Here is a 20,237-nt window from a genome sequence, read left to right as displayed (position 1 = left end):
GTAAATTTGCAGACGACACTAAAGTCAATGGAATAGTAGACAGTGTGGAAGAATGTTGCACGTTGTAGGGGGACTTGGATAAACTGCAGAATTGGGCTGAGAGGTCGCAAATGGAGTTCAATGTAGATAAATGTGAGGTGATGCACTTTGGGAAGAACAACAGGAGGGCAGAATACTGGGTCAATGGAAAGATTCTTGTTAGCGTGGATGTGCAGAGGGATCTTGGAGTCCATGTACACAGATCCCTGAAAGTTGCCATCCAGGTTGATAGTGCTGTTAAGAAGGCATTGGTAGAGGGATTGAGTTCCGGAGCCGTAATGTCATGCTGCAACTGTACAAAATGCTAGTGCGGCAGCACTTGAAATATTGTGTACCGTTCTGTTCACCCCATCACAGGAAGGATGTGGAAGCATTGGCAAAGGTGCAGAGGAGATTTACCAGGATGTTGCCTGGTCTGGAGGGAAGGTCTTATGAGTAAAGGCTTGGGTCTGTTCTCATTGGAAAGAAGAGGTGAAGAGGGGATTTGATAGAGATATACAAGATGATCAGAGGATTAGATAGGGTAGACAGTGAAAGTTGTTTTCCTGGGATGATGACGAGGGGACATAACTACAAATTGAGGGGTGGTAGATTTAAGACAGATATCGGAGGCAGGTTCTTTACTCAGAGAGTGGTAAGGGCGTGGAATGCCCTGCCTGTCAATGTGGTTAATTCAGCCACATTAGGGGCATTTAAATAGTCCTTGGATAAGCAAATGCATGATGATGGGTTAGCGTAGGGGGATGGGTTTAGATTAGTTCACAGGTCAACGCAACATCAAGGGCCGAAGGGCCTGTTCTGTGCTGTATTGTTCTGTGTTCTATATCAATCAGCTTTGGTTTGGGCTTTTAATTATGTATGTTGTAACTATCCTGCTTTTGGGACATCTTTTTAATGTATTTAATTTTTGATTACAACAAATTTCACTTAATAACAGTGGTGTTGGTATTTGTCGCTACTTTGAAGGTGTCATTTTCATGGAGATATATTTGGCCAGCTGCATCAGTTTATTTAAAAAAAGTAAAAAGAAGTGCAACCCCTTAAAGAAATGTAATTCTTTTTCAGTCATTTTGAACATTTGTGGCTGTCTCTGAATGAAGAGCTTTTTGCAGCAGAGAGCGGCGGGAGCTGGGCAGAAGTGAAGTCGGAACGCAAAGCCAGTCGGGAAGATAAGTGATTGTTATTTAAGTGGAGAAGGAACCCGAGACACTACACGTGTAGTGTCTCCCACCCTCCCTCCTCCTCTAACCTAAAAAATAAGGTAAGCTACTTGGTGTTCTTGTTTTGGAGACTAAGTGTAGAGTTATGGCAGCGCAGGCAGTGGAATGTTCCTCCTGTAGGATGTTTGAGGTAGGGGTGACCACCGATGCTCCTGCTGACTTCATCTGCAGGAAGTGCAGCCAGCTCCAGCTCCTCACAGACTGAGGGAACTGGAGCTGGAGTTGGATGAACTGAGAATTATTCGAGAGGCTGAGAGGGTGATAGATGGAAGCTACAGGGACATAGTTACGCCAGAGAACAGAGGTAGCTGGGTAACAGTTAGAGGTAGGAAGGGGAGGAAGCAGGCAGTGCAGGGATCCCCTGTGGTCGTTCCCCTCAACAATAAGTATACCACTTTGGATACTGTTGGGGGGACGGCCTAGCAGGGGTAAGCTGCAGTGACTGGGTCTCTGGCACGAGATCCGGCTCTGAGGCTCAGAAGGGAAAGGGGGAGAGGAGGAGAGCGCTAGTTATAGGAGACTCTATAGTTAGAGGGACAGACAGGCGGTTCTGTGGACATGGGCGAGACTCTCTGTTGGTTTGTTGCCTCCCGGGCGCCAGGGTCCGAGACGTCTCAGACCGTGTCTTCAGAATCCTTAAGGGGGAGGGTGTGCAGCCAGAAGTCGTGGTGCACATTGGCACCAACGACATAGGTAGGAAGGGGGTGGGGAGGTCATTCAGGAGCTCAGGGAGTTAGGCTGGAAGCTAAAAGCTAGGACGGACAGAGTCGCTATCTCTGGGTTGTTGCCGGTGCCACGTGACAGTGAGGCAAGGAATAGGGAGAGAGTGCAGTTGAACACGTGGCTGCAAGGATGGTGTAGGAGGGAGGGCTTCAGGTATTTGGACAATTGGACTGCATTCTGGGGAAGGTGGGACCTGTACAAGCAGGACGGGTTGCACCTGAACCAGAAGGGCACCAATATCCTGGGAGGTAGATTTGCTAACACTCTTCGGGGGGGTTTAAACTAATTTGGCAGGGGGATGGGATCCGGACTTGTAGTCCAGCAAGTAGGTTAGCTGTTTTTCAGGATGTCCAAGAATGTAGGGAGGCTGTGGATAAGGTAGCACTGACAGGGAATACTTGCGGACACAGAGATGGGTTCAAGTGTGTATACTTCAACGCAAGGAGTATCAGAAATAAGGTGGGTGAACTTAAGGCGTGGATTGGTACGTGGGACTACGATGTTGTGGCCATCACGGAAACGTGGATAGAAGAGGGACAGGAATGGTTGTTGGAGATTCCTGGTTACAGATGTTTCAGTAAGATTAGGGAGGGTGGTAAAAAAGGAGGGGGTGTGGGGTTGCTAATTAGAAATGGTATAATGGCTGCAGAAAGCCAGTTCGAGGGGTATCTGCCTTTGGAGGTAGTATGGGCTGAAGTCAGAAATAGGAAAGGAGCAGTCACCTTATTGGGTGTTTACTATAGGCCCCCCAACAGCAGCAGAGATGTGGAGAAACAGATTGGGAAACAGATTTTGGAAAGGTGCAGAAGCCACAGGGTAGTAATCATGGGTGATTTCAACTTCCCAAATATTGATTGGAAGCTCTTTAGATCAAGTAGATTAGATGGGCGGTGTTTGTGCAGTGTGTCCAGGCAGCTTTTCTAACTCAGTATGTAGATTGTCCGACCAGAGGGGAGGCCATATTGGATTTGGTACTTGGTAACGAACCAGGACAAGTGATGGGCTTGTTAGTGGGTGAACATTTTGGTGATGGTGACCACAACTCTGTGACTTTCACCTTGGTTATGGAGAGAGATAGGTGCATGCAACAGGGTAGGTTTTACAATTGGGGGAAGGGTAAATACGATGCTGCAAGACAGGATCTGAGGAGCATAATTTGGGAGCATAGGCTGTCAGGGAAGGATGTCGTGGAAATGTGGAACTTTTTCAAGGAACAGATACGACGTGTCCTTGATATGTATGTACCTGTCAGGCAGGAAAGAGATGGTCGTGTGAGGGAACCTTGGTTGACGAGGGAGGTTGAATATCTAGTAAAGAGGAAGAAGGAGGCTTACATAAGGCTGAGGAAACAAGATTCAGACAGAGTGTTGGAGGGATACAGGATAGCCAGGAGGGAGCTGAAGCAAGGGATTAGGAGAGCTAAGAGAGGGCATGAAAAATCTTTGGCGGATAGGATCAAGGATAACCCCAAGGCCTTTTATGCGTATGTGAGAAACATGAGAATGACGAGAACGAGGGTAGGTCCGATCAAGGACAGTAGTGGGAGACTGTGTATTGAGTCGGAAGAGATAGGTGAGGTCTTGAATGAGTACTTTTCTTCAGTGTTTACAAATGAGAGGGACCGTATTGTTGAAGAGGAGAGTATGAAACGGACTGGTAAGCTAGAGGAGATACTTGTTAGGAAGGAAGATGTGTTGGGCATTTTGAAAAACTTGAGAATAGACAAGTCCCCCGGGCCTGACGGGATATATCCTAGGATTATGTGGGAAGCAAGAGAGGAAATTGCAGATCCGTTGGCAATGATCTTTTCGTCTTCATTGTCAATGGGGGTGGTACCAGGGGACTGGAGAGTGGCGAATGTTGTGCCCCTGTTCAAAAAAGGGAATAAGGATAACCCCAGGAATTACAGGCCAGTTAGTCTTACTTCGGTGGTAGGCAAAGTAATGGAAAGGGTACTGAGGGATAGGATTTATGAGTATCTGGAAAGACACTGCTTGATTAAGGATAGCCAGCACGGATTTGTGAGGGGTAGGTCTTGCCTTACAAGTCTTATTGAATTCTTTGAGGAGGTGACCAAGCATGTGGATGTAGTGTACACGGATTTTAGTAAGGCATTTGATAAGGTTCCCCATGGTAGGCTTATGCGGAAAGTCAGGAGGCATGGGATAGAGGGAAATTTGGCCAGTTGGATAGAGAACTGGCTAACCGGTCGAAGTCAGAGAGTGGTGGTAGATGGTAAATATTCAGCCTGGAGCCCGGTTACAAGTGGAGTTCCGCAGGGATCAGTTCTGGGTCCTCTGCTGTTTGTAATTTTTATTAATGACTTGGAAGAGGGAGTCGAAGGGTGGGTCAGTAAGTTTGCAGACGATACAAAGATTGGTGGAGTTGTGGATAGTGAGGAGGGCTGTTGTCGGCTGCAAAGGGACTTAGATATGATGCAGAGCTGGGCTGAGGAGTGGCAGATGGAGTTCAATCCTGTTAAGTGTAAGGTTGTCCATTTTGAAAGGACAAATAAGAATGCGGAATACAGGGTTAATGGTAGGGTTCTTAGTAAGGTGGAGGAGCAGAGGGATCTTGGGGTCTATGTTCATAGATCTTTGAAAGTTGCCACTCAGGTGATAGAGCTTGTAAGAAGGCCTATGGTGTATTAGCGTTCATTAGCAGAGGGATTGAATTCAAGAGTCGTGAGGTGATGTTGCAGCTGTACAGGACCTTGGTAAGGCCACATTTGGAGTACTGTGTGCAGTTCTGGTCGCCTCACTTTAGGAAAGATGTGGAAGCTTTGGAGAGGGTGCAGAGGAGATTTACCAGGATGTTGCCTGGAATGGAGAATAGATCATATGAGGATAGGTTGAGAGTGCTAGGCCTTTTCTCATTGGAATGGCGAAGGATGAGGGGACTTGATAGAGGTTTATAAGATGATCAGGGGAATAGATACAATAGACAGTCAGAGACTTTTTCCCCGGGTACAACAGAGTGTTACAAGGGGACATAAATTTAAGGTGAAGGGTGGAAGGTATAGTGGGGATGTCAGGGGTAGGTTCTTTACCCAGAGAGTGGTGGGGGCATGGAATGTGCTACCTGTGGAAGTGGCAGAGTCAGAATTATTGGTGACCTTTAAGCGGCAATTGGATAGGAAAATGGATAGGTTACTTAAGCTAGGACAAATGTTCAGCACAACATCGTGGGCCGAAGGGCCTGTTCTGTGCTGTATTGTTCTATGTTCTATGAATATTACTACCACAGAAAACGAATGATTTAAAATGGCCAGGATCCATCAGATAATGTATTTGTGATTACTGCCATGAGGAATGTCACAAAACAAAGCTCATTATATTTTTAAAATATAATAATTATATTTTATTTATTTATTCATTATTTATTTTTGCATTGAGCCTGTTGCATTACTGTTCCTTCTTTTGTTCCAGATTTTTGCTTTTGCAGTCGGCCAGAAGCCACTTCAGTTGAAAATTAATAACGTTTCAAGAAATAGAAGTTTCTAGAATTTGCAACTAATTCAATATTCCTTGGTGACACAGGAAATTTAAACACAGAATGCACATATAATAACACTCAAGACATTATGTGTTGACAATAATTGAATATATTTGAAAAGATGTGAAAAATGTGAGGGACATACTTATTGCTATTAAAAAATAAACAAGGCGAGGAAGTGTTGCTCATGTTTCTCCTTGAATTCATTAAAACCTCCATTCATTCATGCATTAGCTATTCACATTTGCATTATTATCTTGCTCATCTTAAAGGATGTTGATGAATCTTGAAGGATTGAATGTTCCTATTTGCAACAATTACTAATCTGCTAAAACACCTTTCTGCACTTTTTCAGTAAAATGACATTTGGAGCATTGTTTCTGAAAACAATAGCAACAATTATAGAAAATTATGTTTTCGTGAATTAATAAAAGCTTTCTTTGACTGTAGGGTTTCATTTTGATCAACAAAATCCCAGTTATAAAATTGACAATAGCTTTTTATGTTATCTTTCTAGGGTGTCTAAACATTTCTCATAATGAAAGAATCATCTAGCATAAATTTATTTTGGTACTGAAATCATTGAAATGTGTGAGTAAGAAACAGAGAAAGTGAATCATTGGTAAATTTATATATATATACGCATCTGTAATTAACTCCGATAGCAGTTGTAAAATCTCATACTGATTCAAAAGAAATGAAAATAATAATTTACATTTATCATTATTGACTTGTTTCATTATACTGCTTCTTTAGCTTGTTCAAATTTATACATACTGACACTTCAAACAAATCTTCTTACGAAAAATTTCCAAGATAATTGTTTTTAAGGAATAATGTTTTAAAATGTATTTTTAAATATTAACGTATGACAATATCACATTTGCTTGAAATCCTTTTCTTCACTGTCTCATTGTGTGATTTAATCCATGAAAAATATTTGCTAATCTTGAAGTACCCAGTTTCAAGGTACAGGTGAAAATCCCTATGTTTTGATGTAAAAACAATGCTAAAAGGCAATTAAACTAAAAAAAAAATCTGCTTTTCCCATTTGCATGCGCTGGGGCTGCTTTTCCTTTATGTAAGTTAAAAAAGGAAGATTTTATTATTAGTAGCTAAGCAACAGGCAATGGACTATTATTATATGGTTGGCATAGCAATGTGGAATGAACTACAATTACATCATGATCTTAGTAACCATATAGGCATCACTAACAAAGCTTGTTTCCTTAATATTTTCTAATTAGAAGCCAATTCACAATTTTCTTAATTGTGGGTTTATGCCTATTTGTAAACTTGAAGAAATGATTGGATTTGTTTTCAGCCTTATTTAATAGCAACCTTAAGAACGTTAAATTATTTGTCCATTCCAGCAGACTCCCGTTGTAATTCTGACTGAAAAGGCTGTGAACTCTATTAGGATTTGGAAATGCCAGGGCATCATATGCTAAGAGTATCTTCTTCCTCTGCTTCAAAGACATATAAAATAATTTTGCAGGCTGGTTTTCCTATTTCAGACTCCTTGAAGGGTCCGAGTAAGTTCCACTGGGGAAATTTCAGGCCAAGGGAATGGGCTGGATGTCTGCAGATAAGGTAAGTAATATCTTTTTATAATTCACAACATTACAAACGAGACTAAAAGCATACAAGCACCTTTCTGTGGGACAGCAGGACTAAGGGTGGAGGAGGGAAAGAAACCTTGGTAACCAGTGAACCCAAAAGTTGCTGGGGGCTATGGCATTTCCTTCACCAGAACTCTGATGAGTACATAAGTTGCTGTCAGGATTGTGCACTTCATATTTTCCAAGACAGCATTTCAAATCAGTAGTGTTATTCAAAATTAAGATCTCTGGAACTCTAATTCCAAAGCTTTAATTCAGGGAATATTTGTAGAACACCACAAATAAATCTTTTCTTCATTTATATTGAAGTAAATAAAAATATGTTATGCTGCATAGGCTGTCCACTACAATCATGACATGAAATAACTAAAGTGGCTCAGATTTTAATTATGAGATTTGGATCATTTTTTTCACTAACAAACTGCAACTGATCTTAACACCATGGCCTTCGGCATCGAAGACCAATCTTTCCAATACATTGGAATCAAATTATGACACCGCAGAGAGGGAGGTAGTTTCCTGTACAATTATCCTTTGATGCCATTTCCTCAAGGCAATGGACTGAATTCAGGTTTAGACTGGTACCAGAACTTCATATACCATTAGTGTGAAATCAGGTTCAATTAGCCTTGAATTGTGCCAATTTGTTCTTGCACAATTGCTTTTGGAGCACTACAAAACCACAAGAAAATTATAGAGTACAGAAATTCAAGCAAGTCTGAAATACCTACAGCATCATTGTCAAGAGTGTGTGGTAAAGTACAGGCCTCAAAATGAAAGGAATGCTTTGTTTTCTTTTGTTTGTTTAAGTTTAATTCGGATATAAAAATGCTTTGACCTAGAGAGACAGGTCTGCATTCAATCTTATAGGAACATCTGGGGAATGGCATTACATCTCCTAAATAGTCTGGTCCTGTTGAGGTTGATACACAAGTTGTCAAATGCAAATTTCATATCTTCAATCCATTTTAATCTCACATTGTACAACCTTCAATGAACCAAGTAATTCTTGTCACTGCAGCAATATGTGACAATAAACTTTATACAGTATAAACTTCACCAGCATAATCACATAAGATAAAATAAAACAAAGAGCTGCAGATGCTGGAGATCCAAAACAAATACAGAAATTGCTGGTGAAACTCAGCAGTTCTGGCAACAAGTGTGGGAAGAAAGTGGGGAAGGGGGCTGGGATTATTCAAAAACTTAAAATTTGGAAACCCAACTCCACCTCAACCAGCTCAGGTTTTAATGAATTGTCAGATCTATCTGTACTGCATCCTGATCTAATTCCACTCCCCTCGTCTGTCCTGTTCAGCCAAACCACATCTCCCCATCCTTGATCTAATCCAAGCTGTCCAAGATATCTGTCTCAATGTCTTCTGACCTCCCTGCTCTTCACTTCTTGGATGTGGCCATAGACTTTGCAACATAATAGCCAGATAGCTGCACAATCAGCTGGCTACCAGCTGGGAAACCAGCTTAAAATTATTTCCATTGAATGTAATGGGACCTCTGGGAAACCACTACCTTTAAGTTTCCTGAGCCAGCATGAATGTAAGAGCTGGACCCTAAATAAAGCCAATGAGAACCGGATTGTAGCTTTTGGATTGTGTCTTTGGTGAAGGATCCTTAGATGATGTTGGACAGTTCAAACAACCAATTGTTTTTATTTCTACAGGAAAGCTGGTGTCCCATCATCTCATGGGCTTTTAGCTGAAGTGCAGAAACAGAAATTGAGAAACCATGATGATTGGAAAAGCCAGGTGAGAGTTGACGTTTAGCAACAATAGAAATGCCAGGAGGAAAGCAGGCCTGAACGGAAAAACATTGGTTGGTTGAATAGCATCTAAAATTAGAATGGAAAGAGGAATAACAGGAGGAGGGAGAATTTTAGCGGATGTAGTGGACATGTGCCCCTTGTGGACTATGATTAGTACTGGATGGATCGATATTTGTCGCCACATCATCTCACCGCTTCCAACACTACATCTTGAGAAATATCAGGGACCATTTTTGTTAACAAGAAAATCTATAAAATGTATCCAATTATTTTGTGAAACTGATTCTGCATTGTGTAACTCTAGTCAATTCTGTTTGATATTCTAAAGGCACAATTTCTAAAAATGTATGGTGTTGAAAGCTAAAAGATTGCATTAGACCCAATGAAGAGGTTTATTCCTTTTTCTGTATTTAATCTTTGCATTTCAACTGAGTTAACACAGAATAGATACAGACTCCACTAAATATTTTATCTCATAATTAATCATGCACCAAGAAAAAAAACTGCTGCCCAGTTGGAACCTTGTGCATTTAACAACTGAAGACTTTATAAGGGATTATGTTCGTATTTTAACATAAACTAAGAGCTATTAGCATACACTAGAGGTCACTGTTTTAACCTAAAAGTAAAAATGTTGGCATTGTTATCAAGCATATTATATTTTGTATCCATTTGACACAATATTAAACTGTTCTTAAACACACTTAAATCAGTTATCATAATCAGCCCAAAATCCCTGTGCAATATGAAGTGTTGTACTCTGAAGTTCTTTGATATAACCAACAGAAAATGAAAGCTCTCTTGCCAAATATTCAAAAAGATAACTACTGAATTTTCTGATGTTTTAAAAATATAGAGTTCCGAACAAAAGTCATGCTACAAATCATCAAAAGGTGAAAATACAAAGGTGTTGCTTTTCTTCTGTAGAACTATTGTTGTGCTGTCTTTGAAGTCTCAGAAGTTTGCAGTTCTCCAACCTGCTATCTACAAATATGATTGCTTCACTTGGTTGTTTTCTTGCAGAACTTCCAATTATAAAGGATTTCTACTGTGGCAAATAACTGAAGGCAGTATTGCTCACATGAATGTAAATAAAACTGAAGAAATATACAAGTCAGCACAGGTACCAGTGACAGAAGAACATCTTCACATGCTTTTATTGTGTGCCTTACGTTGAAAAATTAGGCAACCTGAAATTAGCAATGCAAAAATTAAAGACCAAGGGTTTGTTTTCTTGTTTTTATTATTGAAAGTAATACTTATTTCCATTCTGTTTCTTCCTCTGTTGTGATCAGCAGATAAGAGGATAGGCAGAAATATTATGCAATTCTCCATGATATTTGATGCAAAAACTGTCTTATATCAAGTTAGTAGTTAGTGCAATTAAAATGATATAAATCAGTTTATGGTGACTGTTACAAATATCAATTTCATACGATTGTTATGACTATCTCTTTAATTTAGAGTAAAATGGAAGGGTTATGTGACTCTTCCATCTGACAACAAGTTTGGTTGGCTTGCTTGTTAAAGGTAAAGTTGATCCAGATTTGGAAAGCTATGGGAGAAATTCTTACCTGTATTCAATGCCCAGGGTAGCTGTGCTCATGGTGGATAGACTGCTTAGGCTAGTCTTTGGCTATCCGAGGTCAGTAATCACCAGATGTGCCTCCGTAAAAAATTGACCTGAAACTTGTGATTTTTCCTCTTAAAGGACAGGTAGAATCAGAAACATTTGATCACACAAGGAAGGAGTAGATGGCCACAGAGGTAGATGAATGCTGAAGTGAACTTGTTAGATGGCCTATGTTAGTTTCTTTGCACTTTATCACAGCAGAAGTGGTTGGATGCATTAGCTTTCAATGATGGCCTCTCATACACCATGCAAACTCAATGTCAACTCATACCCTGACCCAGCCCTCATAATATTCATGCTGCTTCCATAGCTATTCACAGAGTATTCATCATGGGAAGACATCAAGAGTCAAGTGGAGATGTAAAAGAACTTCGAATACTCTAATACAGCTCTCACTCCTATATACTTCATTGTGTAATAAAATTTCCCATTTGTGGTACCATTGAATACCTTTAAATCTCAATTCACAATCACTTTCTAAACTGAAAAACCTCTGCTCAGACTCCATGCCAAATACAACAAGGCTGTTTAAACTGTCAGTAAAATTATGAATTCAGAACCAGCAGCTGAGCTCATTTTAGCTTTTGAAACACAACCAAGCATTCATAATGACATCCTTTGAGGAAATGTCAACAAAGAGCTCAATTATAACTGCATCCTCAGGTGCTACTTATTTCTCTGACATCCTCCATCAAAGTATTCCAGCAGGTTAGTTTGTCTTATTCCCATCGCTTTCATTTGATAGTTAGAGGATAAGGCATTTTAAAGAAAAACTTCAGGACAGTTATAAAAACCTTACTGAGCCTTCAAGAACAATTATGGCTGTTCTGTTAATTTGCAACTCCTATTCTGAATGTTCAGATCCTTGGAACTGCCAAAATGGGGTGTGTTTGAACCTCAGCACTGGATCCAAATTACAATACTGAGTTTGGGTTTCTTTCCTATGTGAATCACACCCCACCTCCTTTTCCTCACTGGCAAAATTGGATCTTTTGAAAATGAAAATTGGCTTTCTCCATCTGGGTACTGTCCACTATCTTTATGGAGTTTTATCTTTACAAAAATCTCACCCTTGGTCTCCAAATCACAGTGAGGTACATTAGGAATCTCATATTTTGTAAACAGTTATACTTTTAGTTGTCTATTTAAGTCTAAGATGGAATGGGATGTGTGGTCTACTTTACCTGGATACAAAGTCTATGTGATACACTTTGCTATAGTGGTGGGGTTTTAGAGGACAACAGTCTATAGGAAGCCAACATATTATCATCTGATAATGTTAGAACATAGATAGATAGAACATAGAACAATACAGCACAGAACAGGCCCTTCGGCCCACGATGTTGTGCCGAACATTTGTCCTAGCTTAAGCACGCATCCATGTACCTATCCAATTGCCGCTTAAAAGTCGCCAATGATTCTGACTCTGCAACTCCCACAGGCAGCGCATTCCATGCCCCCACCACTCTCTGGGTAAAGAACCTACCCCTGACATCTCCCCTATACCTTCCACCCTTCACCTTAAATTTATGTCCCCTTGTAACACTCTGTTGTACCCGGGGAAAAAGTTTCTGATTGTCTACTCTATCTATTCCCCTGATCATCAGCCCTCCTCACTATCCACAACTCCACCAATCTTCGTATCATCTGCAAATTTACTGACCCACCCTTCAACTCCCTTTTCCAAGTCATTAATAAAAATTACAAACAGCACAGGACCCAGAAGTGATCCCTGCGGAACTCCACTTGTAACTGGGCTCCAGGCTGAATATTTACCATCTACTACCACTTCGACCGGTTAGCCAGTTTTCTATCCAACTGGCCAAATTTCCCTCTATCCCATGCCTCCTGACTTACCGCATAAGCCTATCATGGGGAATCTTATCAAATGCCTTACTAAAATCCATGTATACTACATCCACTGCTCTACCCTCATCCACATGCTTGGTGACCTCCTCAAAGAATTCAATAAGACTTGTAAGGCAAGACCTACCCTTCACAAATCTGTGCTGGCTGTCCCTAATCAAGCAGTGTCTTTCCAGATACTCATAAATCCTATCCCTCAGTACCCTTTCCATTACTTTGCCTACCACCGAAGTAAGACTAACTGGCCTGTAATTCCCAGGGTTATCCCTATTCCCCTTTTTGAACAGGGGCACAACATTCACCACTCTCCAGTCACCTGGTACCACCGCTGTTGACAGTGAAGACGAAAAGATCATTGCCAACGGCTCTGCAATTTCCTCTCTTGCTTCCCACATAATGCTAGGATATATCCCGTCAGGCCCGGGGGATTTGTCTATCCTCAAGTTATTCAAAATGTCCAACACATCTTCCTTCCTAACAGGTATCTCCTCCAGCTTACCAGTCCATTTCACACTCTCCTCTTCAACAATATGGTTCGTCTCGTTTGTAAATACTGAAGAAAAGTACTCATTCAAGACCTCACTTATCTCTTCCGACTCAATACACAGTCTTCCACTACTGTCCTTGATCGGACCTACCCTCGTTCTCGTCATTCTCATGTTTCTCACATGCGCATAAAATGCCTTTGGGTTATCCTTGATCCTATCCGCCAAAGATTTTTCATGCCCTCTCTTAGCTCTCCTAATCCCTTGCTTCAGCTCCCTTCTGGCAATCCTGTATCCCTCCAATGCTCTGTTTGAACCTTGTTTCCTCAACCTTATGTAAGCCCCCTTCTTCCTCTTTGCAAGATATTCAACCTCCCTCGTCAACCAAGGTTCCCTCACACGACCATCTCTTTCCTGCCTGACAGGTACATACATATCAAGGACACGTCGTATCTGTTCCTTGAAAAAGTTCCACATTTCCACGACATCCTTCCCTGACAGCCTATGCTCCCAACTTATGCTCCTCAGATCCTGTCTTACAGCATCGTATTTACCCTTCCCCCAATTGTAAAACCTACCCTGTTGCACGCACCTATCTCTCTCCATAACCAAGGTGAAAGTCACAGAATTGTGGTCACCATCACCAAAATGTTCACCCACTAACAAGCCCATCACTTGTCCTGTATCGTTACCAAGTACCAAATCAAATATGGCCTCCCCTCTGGTCGGGCAATCTACATACTGAGTTAGAAAAGCTTCTGTACACACTGCACAAACATGCACCATCCAATCTACTTGATCTAAAGAGCTTCCAATCAATGTTTGGGAAGTTGAAATCACCCATGACTACTACCCTGTGGCTTCTGCACCTTTCCAAAATCTGTTCCCCAATCTGTTTCTCCACATCCCTGCTGCTATTGGGGGGCCTATAGTAAACACCCAACGAGGTGACTGCACCTTTCCTATTTCTGACTTCAACCCATACTACCTCCAAAGGCAGATCCCCCTCGAACTGCCTTTCTGCAGCCGTTATACCATTTCTAATTAGCAACGCCACCCCCCCTCCTTTTTTACCCCCTCCCTAATCCTACTGAAACATCTGTAACCAGGAACCTCCAACAACCATTCCTGTCCCTCTTCTATCCACGTTTCCGTGATGGCCACAACATCGTAGTCCCACGTACCAATCCACGCCTTACGTTCACCCACCTTATTTCTGATACTCCTTGCGTTGAAGTATACACACTTGAGCCCATCTCTGTGTCCGCAAGTACTCCCTGTCAGTGCTACCTTCTCCACAGCCACCCTACATTCTTGGACATCCTGACAAACAGCTAGCCTACTTGCTGGACTACAAGTCCGGATCCCATCCCCCTGCCAAATTAGTTTAAACCCCCCCCGAAGAGTGCTAACAAATCTACCCCCCAGGATATTGGTGCCCTTCTGGTTCAGGTGCAACCCGTCCTGCTTGTACAGGTCCCACCTTCCCCAGAATGCAGTCCAATTGTCCAAATACCTGAAGCCCTCCCTCCTACACCATCCCTGCAACCACGTGTTCAACTGCACTCTCTCCCTATTCCTTGCCTCACTGTCACGTTGCACCGGCAACAACCCAGAGATAGCGACTCTGTCCGTCCTAGCTTTTAGCTTCCAGCCTAACTCCCTGAGCTCCTGAATGACCTCCCCACCCCCTTCCTACCTATGTCGTTGGTGCCAACGTGCACCATGACTTCTGGCTGCACACCCTCCCCCTTAAGGATTCTGAAGACACGGTCCGAGACGTCTCGGACCCTGGCACCCGGGAGGCAACAAACCATCCGAGAGTCTTGCCCATGTCTACAGAACCGCCTGTCTGTCCCTCTAACTATAGAGTCTCCTATAACTAGCGCTCTCCTCCTCTCCCCCTTTCCCTTCTGAGCCTCAGAGTCGGATCTCATGCCAGAGACCCGGTCACTGCAGCTTCCCCCTGCTAGGCCATACCCCCCAACAGTATCCAAAGCGGTATACTTATTGTTGAGGGGAACGACCACAGGGGATCCCTGCACTGCCTGCTTCCTCCCCTTCCCACCTCTAACTGTTATCCAGCTACCTCTGTTCTCTGGCATAACTATGTCCCTGTAGCTTCTATCTATCACCCTCTCAGCCTCTCGAATAATCCTCAGTTCATCCAACTCCAGTTCCAATTCCCTTACTCATTCTGTGAGGAGCAGGATCTGACTGCATTTCCTTCAGATGAAGTTGGCAGGAGTATCGGTGGTCACCCCTACCTCAAACATCCTGCAGGAGGAACATTCCACTGCCTGCGCTGCCATTACGCTACACTTCGTCTCCAAAACAAGAACACTGAGTAGCTTAACTATGGACTTTAAAGTTAGGTTAGAGGAGGAGGATGGGAGGGAGGCCCACTCAAATATCAATCACTTACCTTCCCGACTAGCTCTGCGCTCCAACTTCATTTCCGCCCAGCTCGCGTCGCTCTCTGCTGTGAAAAGACCGTTGGCGTCGAGGTAAGTTCTCAAATATCAATCACTTCCCTTCCCAACTAGCTCTGCGCTCCAACTTCACTTCCGCCCAGCTCGCGCCACTCTCTGCTGTGAAAAGCCATAAGATTTTATAAGATTTTCCTCGAACCTCACATACCAGTCAGCCTGTAAGCATCTGAGCAAGACAGAAAGAAGGAGCAGAGAAAGATGAAGGAAGCTATTCCTACACTTTAGCAAAGAACATGCTAGCCCAGTCAGTGACTACACAAAACACAAATGAGTCATTGTATTCAAACTAAGGAAAAAAGAATTTGTGAGGATTTAAACAGAACTGGAAGATTCATGTAGAGAAGGGTGAAATTCCAATTTTTCATTCACTATGAACATCACTCTGGGATTTATAGTTGTTCAGCTGGGAAAAATAAGAGTAAGGGAGCAAGTCCTCAGGAACTATAATACACTTTGGACTGGTTCCCAGGGAATGTTCAGTGAAGAGACTGTTTAAAGTATAACCATGGATTGGAGTTGTTGGTCAGTTTAAAAGTAAAATTGGAAAATGTTCTTTATTTAAAATGCAAGTTGCCTGTAAAAATAATGATTTGTCAATGTTGCTTTTAAATTATTTGCTACAGTAAAAATCTTAAAACTTGAAACCATGTCCTGTGATCATTTCATTTAGTCAGTGGATGTTTACATTTTTTTTTTAAGTTTTCATTATCTGCAGGGACTATAACACAACCTAGTGTTTCCCTGGGCAGGGCAAGTTTCTTCTGCCCCGAATGTATTTTCAATATCGTGTTGTTTCTAAGAATCTTTAGGTAGAGGTTATCCAACTTTTACATATAAACAGGGTAATGCTTATGGTCAACGGGTTTGTAAGAATGCACTCCAAATAATATTTTGATACCCAACAAGTGCAGCTAATTACAATAATCTCTTACACTTTGTGCTTGTTTCATCTTTCAATCTGGATATATTGTGGATTTGCCAGTAATCTGAAGAGCAAATTATATGAATATGATTTCAGTTCATCATGTTTATGATTTATTATATTCATACGAGGACAAATATTTGTGGAATAATAGCTATTCAACTTCGTGCCTGGCATTTTAGTGCTTTGGGCACTCACGGTGCATTATCTTAAAATGGGACATATACAATTTATAATTGTCATCAATCTTTTCCAATTTATTTTGCTGAGTGAGGGAGATAATGAACAAACCTTCTTTGACATTTCCATGCAGAAAAAGTTCTATGGAATATGAAATGAAATCTAAAAGGAGCTTTTGCAAAATAGTCAAGATCAAAAATTATATTACAGGAACAAATATACATTCCTGATTTTGAAGTTGCAGCTCTTTACTGCTCAAACATTAACTTCAATTTGGAAGTCCAAACCAAGAAACTAGTGTTAATGATCATGGTGGACTGAAGTCAAATAGGTTCGTTCAACTTCACTTTGTCCATTGCTTTATTGAAGAATTATGAAGTAAACGGATTGACTCCTGCAGTAAAATGATGAACAGAAAAATGCTAAAGGAATGTATTTGGCATTTGCCTTCTAATATTTGAAACAGTAGCCAATGGTCTACAATTACAAGCAATAAATTTTATAGCATTAATGCCAATTCTCTATATTAGTCAATATTTTTTCTTATATTGCATGGTAACATTTTTATTTTATTTAGGCAATTTCAATTTGCCAAGGTATTTTGAACACCAATTCATAACTACATTAATGTTCTCCCTCCATGTCTAGTCAATTCCCTAAAAAGCATCTGCACTTATTTTAATACTTTTCATTTATCCATGCTAAACATGAACTGCTGAAACTGTTTGTTTGCAAAGTCTTTTTCAAATATATTAGCCTTTTCTAAAAAGTGCTTTGCCAACCTATACATCTGATTTAATTTGAAGACATGAAATTCTGCTTTTAAAATTTTTGTCTGCATTGTGAAGCCAAACTAAAAGTAAAGTCAAAGAGAGAAAGAACAAGGAAGCAGTTGAGGGAATCAGCCATGGCATTCTCCCCTGGTTTCCCTCTAACACCTCTACTGGAAGTGTATGTACATAATGTTACATGAGAGCAGATTGGGCAAGCTTGCAATTGTTTTCTTGGTGTTATAGCCGACTCAATGTCAAGGAACATCCTTGAGCAGATGCAACTTGGGTAGGGGATCAGGCTGCAAACAATGCCTGTGAAACAATGGATGGAGTCTTCCTAGCATTGAATGACAATGGTACTGGTGACAAAATTGGGAGAATCATGTGGAATTGGCAGTGAGCTTTGAGAGCAAAAAACCCCATTTTTCGGCCAGAAGGCAAGATAAAATTCTTGGTAGTGAGCAGTAAGAGGCCTATTTGCATGCATTAACATATAGTAACGTCCATATTATTACTACATGTCACATCAGTGACATAGAATTTCTTATTTTCCCACGCACCGGATAACATTTACCTGTAAAAATTCCTGATAGGAAAGTCATAGCTGGTACCTGGTACCTCCAGCTTGCTGCTTGCTCCTCCAGACTTCTATCAGTCACCAACATCTTAGGCCATGTTCCATGGGCAACAACCACATGTACACCTGTCCAGCAACACTGCCAAGTCTCATAAGCAAAGCAGGGTGACAATTATCCTCTATCCAATATGTGGGGCAAATAAAGCAAACCATGCAGGGTAGATGCCCACTGCCAGCACTTGAGTGGTTTGCAAAACTGGGCTTTAAAGATGGTGCTGACACCAGGAAACTCAGGACATCCCAACAGCGTCCAATACTTCTACCTGTGGTAAATGGGAGGATATGATGTGCAGGGCAACGTAGGTATGTGGTGCATAAATAATGAAGGAGTTTGGGAACATAATACAAAAAAAACTTACTCTCACAAATGAAACCCTCCATGAAACCCATCAAAAATGTTCCATCAAATAGTCAATGCCATGAGGAAACAAAAGAAGGTTAGCTGAGAAAATTTGTTTAAAATATCGTGTTTCTTCTTACATTTAAAGGGTATTTATTTTAGAGTTTGGGTTCTGAACCGGTATCATTTGGTTTTTTGTTTGTATTTATGAGGGCGTTTAAAAATTAACTTCTTGCTATTTCTAGAGCCGTGATACTTTTTAAACTGGTTCTTTTTATTATTCTTTCACGGGGTGTGGGAGTCGCTGGCTGAGTGAGTATTTAATGCTTATTGCTAGTTGACCACAAGAAGGAGGTGGTGAGCTACCTTCTTGAACTACTACAATCCATGTGCTGTGGGCAGATCTACAATGTTGTTAGGTAGTGAGTTCCAATTCTTTGACCCAGCGGCACTGAAGGGACAGCAATATATGAGAGAGAGAGTTCCTGGGCTGATAGTAGGAATTGTTTGCAATGGGAGTCTTCCATGAGCATAGAGAGTAAACATTGAAGAGTATTAGTTTGCTTTCTGTTTGGAAATATAGTGTTTTTTTTGCTCAGGGACAAAATCCATATCTTGGAAACCTTTTCTGTTTCAGTTACAGCAGTCCTAAATATGATCTATCTGATCAGATTTCAGTCCAGGATCTGACTTGTCCAGTAAAAGCAACAACTGTGGTAATGACATTCATGAATTAAAGGCTATCTTCTTTTGATGGCTCACTATCTTGTCTGTGAGAACACAATTCATCTATAATGGCTGCTTTATGATACTGCAAAGAAAATTCTTGTTTACATGTCCGACTATATGTTGATCCACTGTGACGAATCTACATTCTAGACTTTATTCAGGAGCCCAAATTGTTATCTAATCCTCTGCCACCATTAACATTTGCTAGAAACTGGTTTCTAAGCTCCACATTGAGTTCTAATGGTGCAAGCTCACTGCCTGAGACCAGATATGGGCTGTTGATATTTATGATGTAACTGTCCATTTGTCTCCCTTCAAGTATTAACCTTCTTTGCTCTTTTCTAAATATTATATAGAAATCCTGAGTTTACTACTATCATTGTACTTATGCTAAAATGTGATACTGGTATATTTAGTTCTCACTATAATTTTCTGAACTTACGTATCATTTTTATGGTACAGGTGGTCGTAGATTTTTCACTGGCCAAACAGTCATGTTCCAGATGTGCATGGGATACCTGCAGAATCCTCATCGTAGCACACTCCAAAGGAAATGCCCAGGAAATTGAATTTTCCACTGGGCAGTTCCAATACAGTTGGAACCCTCCAAAAGTCTCCACTTAAATCCAAGCCTTTGGATGGTTAGACTATTAAATGCATAGCCTAAGCATAACTATTACACTGACTTTATTCTTGTTTCACACACTCCCAAGTACACCTCTCCAAATGACTTGCTCCCCAGGCCACAAGGTGACACACCCTCTCTCGAAACCAGAGCACCCTTACCCTCTCACTAGAGCCTTACCCAAAAACCTCTGCAATCCAAAGCCAAACCCCTCTCCACTAGACCTTTACAATGCCTCTCATCTGGATCTGACAACGTCACTCCCCGACCACCAACAGACCTGATCCAAAACCCCCTCCCCCATATGGGATGGCAACCCTTGGTTCCCTTACTGGTTAAAAACCTATGTCAGCCCTGAATATTGCTTAGACCCATTTTTTGCTGGAAGTAAGTCTACAGATCCATGACCTTTTGAGAGAAGAAATTCCTCCTCATCTCTATCTTAACTGGGTGATCCCTTACTCTGAAGTTATGCCTTTTCATCCAAGACCTTTCAAAGGCCATGGTCTAACCCCCGAGGAATCTTCCATGTTTACATAAGGTCAACTCTCATTCTTCTAAAACCCAGTGTGTACAGGCTCAACCTATTTAACCTCTCACCGTAAAAAAAAAACCCTTAATACCTCGGACCAACTTTATGAAACCCTCCCTGGACTGCCTCCAATGCCAGTAA

The 20,237-nt window shown here is 41.4% G+C and overlaps 1 long non-coding RNA gene across 1 annotated transcript in view; it reads left to right on the top strand.

The window, feature by feature from the left end:
- LOC148147299 (uncharacterized) overlaps positions 1-5,631 on the top strand; it is a 32,156-nt gene extending 26,525 nt beyond the window's left edge. Inside the window, exons 2-3 of the long non-coding RNA XR_015759930.1 lie at positions 1,105-1,300; positions 5,411-5,631. This is a non-coding gene — a long non-coding RNA (uncharacterized LOC148147299). The remainder of the gene's footprint in view (positions 1-1,104; positions 1,301-5,410) is intronic.
- Positions 5,632-20,237: the final 14,606 nt, after the last annotated feature.

Source organism: Chiloscyllium plagiosum, unplaced genomic scaffold (assembly GCF_037043375.1).
Source record: "Chiloscyllium plagiosum isolate Xiang-an unplaced genomic scaffold, Cpla_swu_hap1 HiC_scaffold_17, whole genome shotgun sequence".
NCBI lineage: Eukaryota > Metazoa > Chordata > Chondrichthyes > Orectolobiformes > Hemiscylliidae > Chiloscyllium > Chiloscyllium plagiosum.
This window is presented reverse-complemented; position numbering and strand designations above follow the sequence as displayed.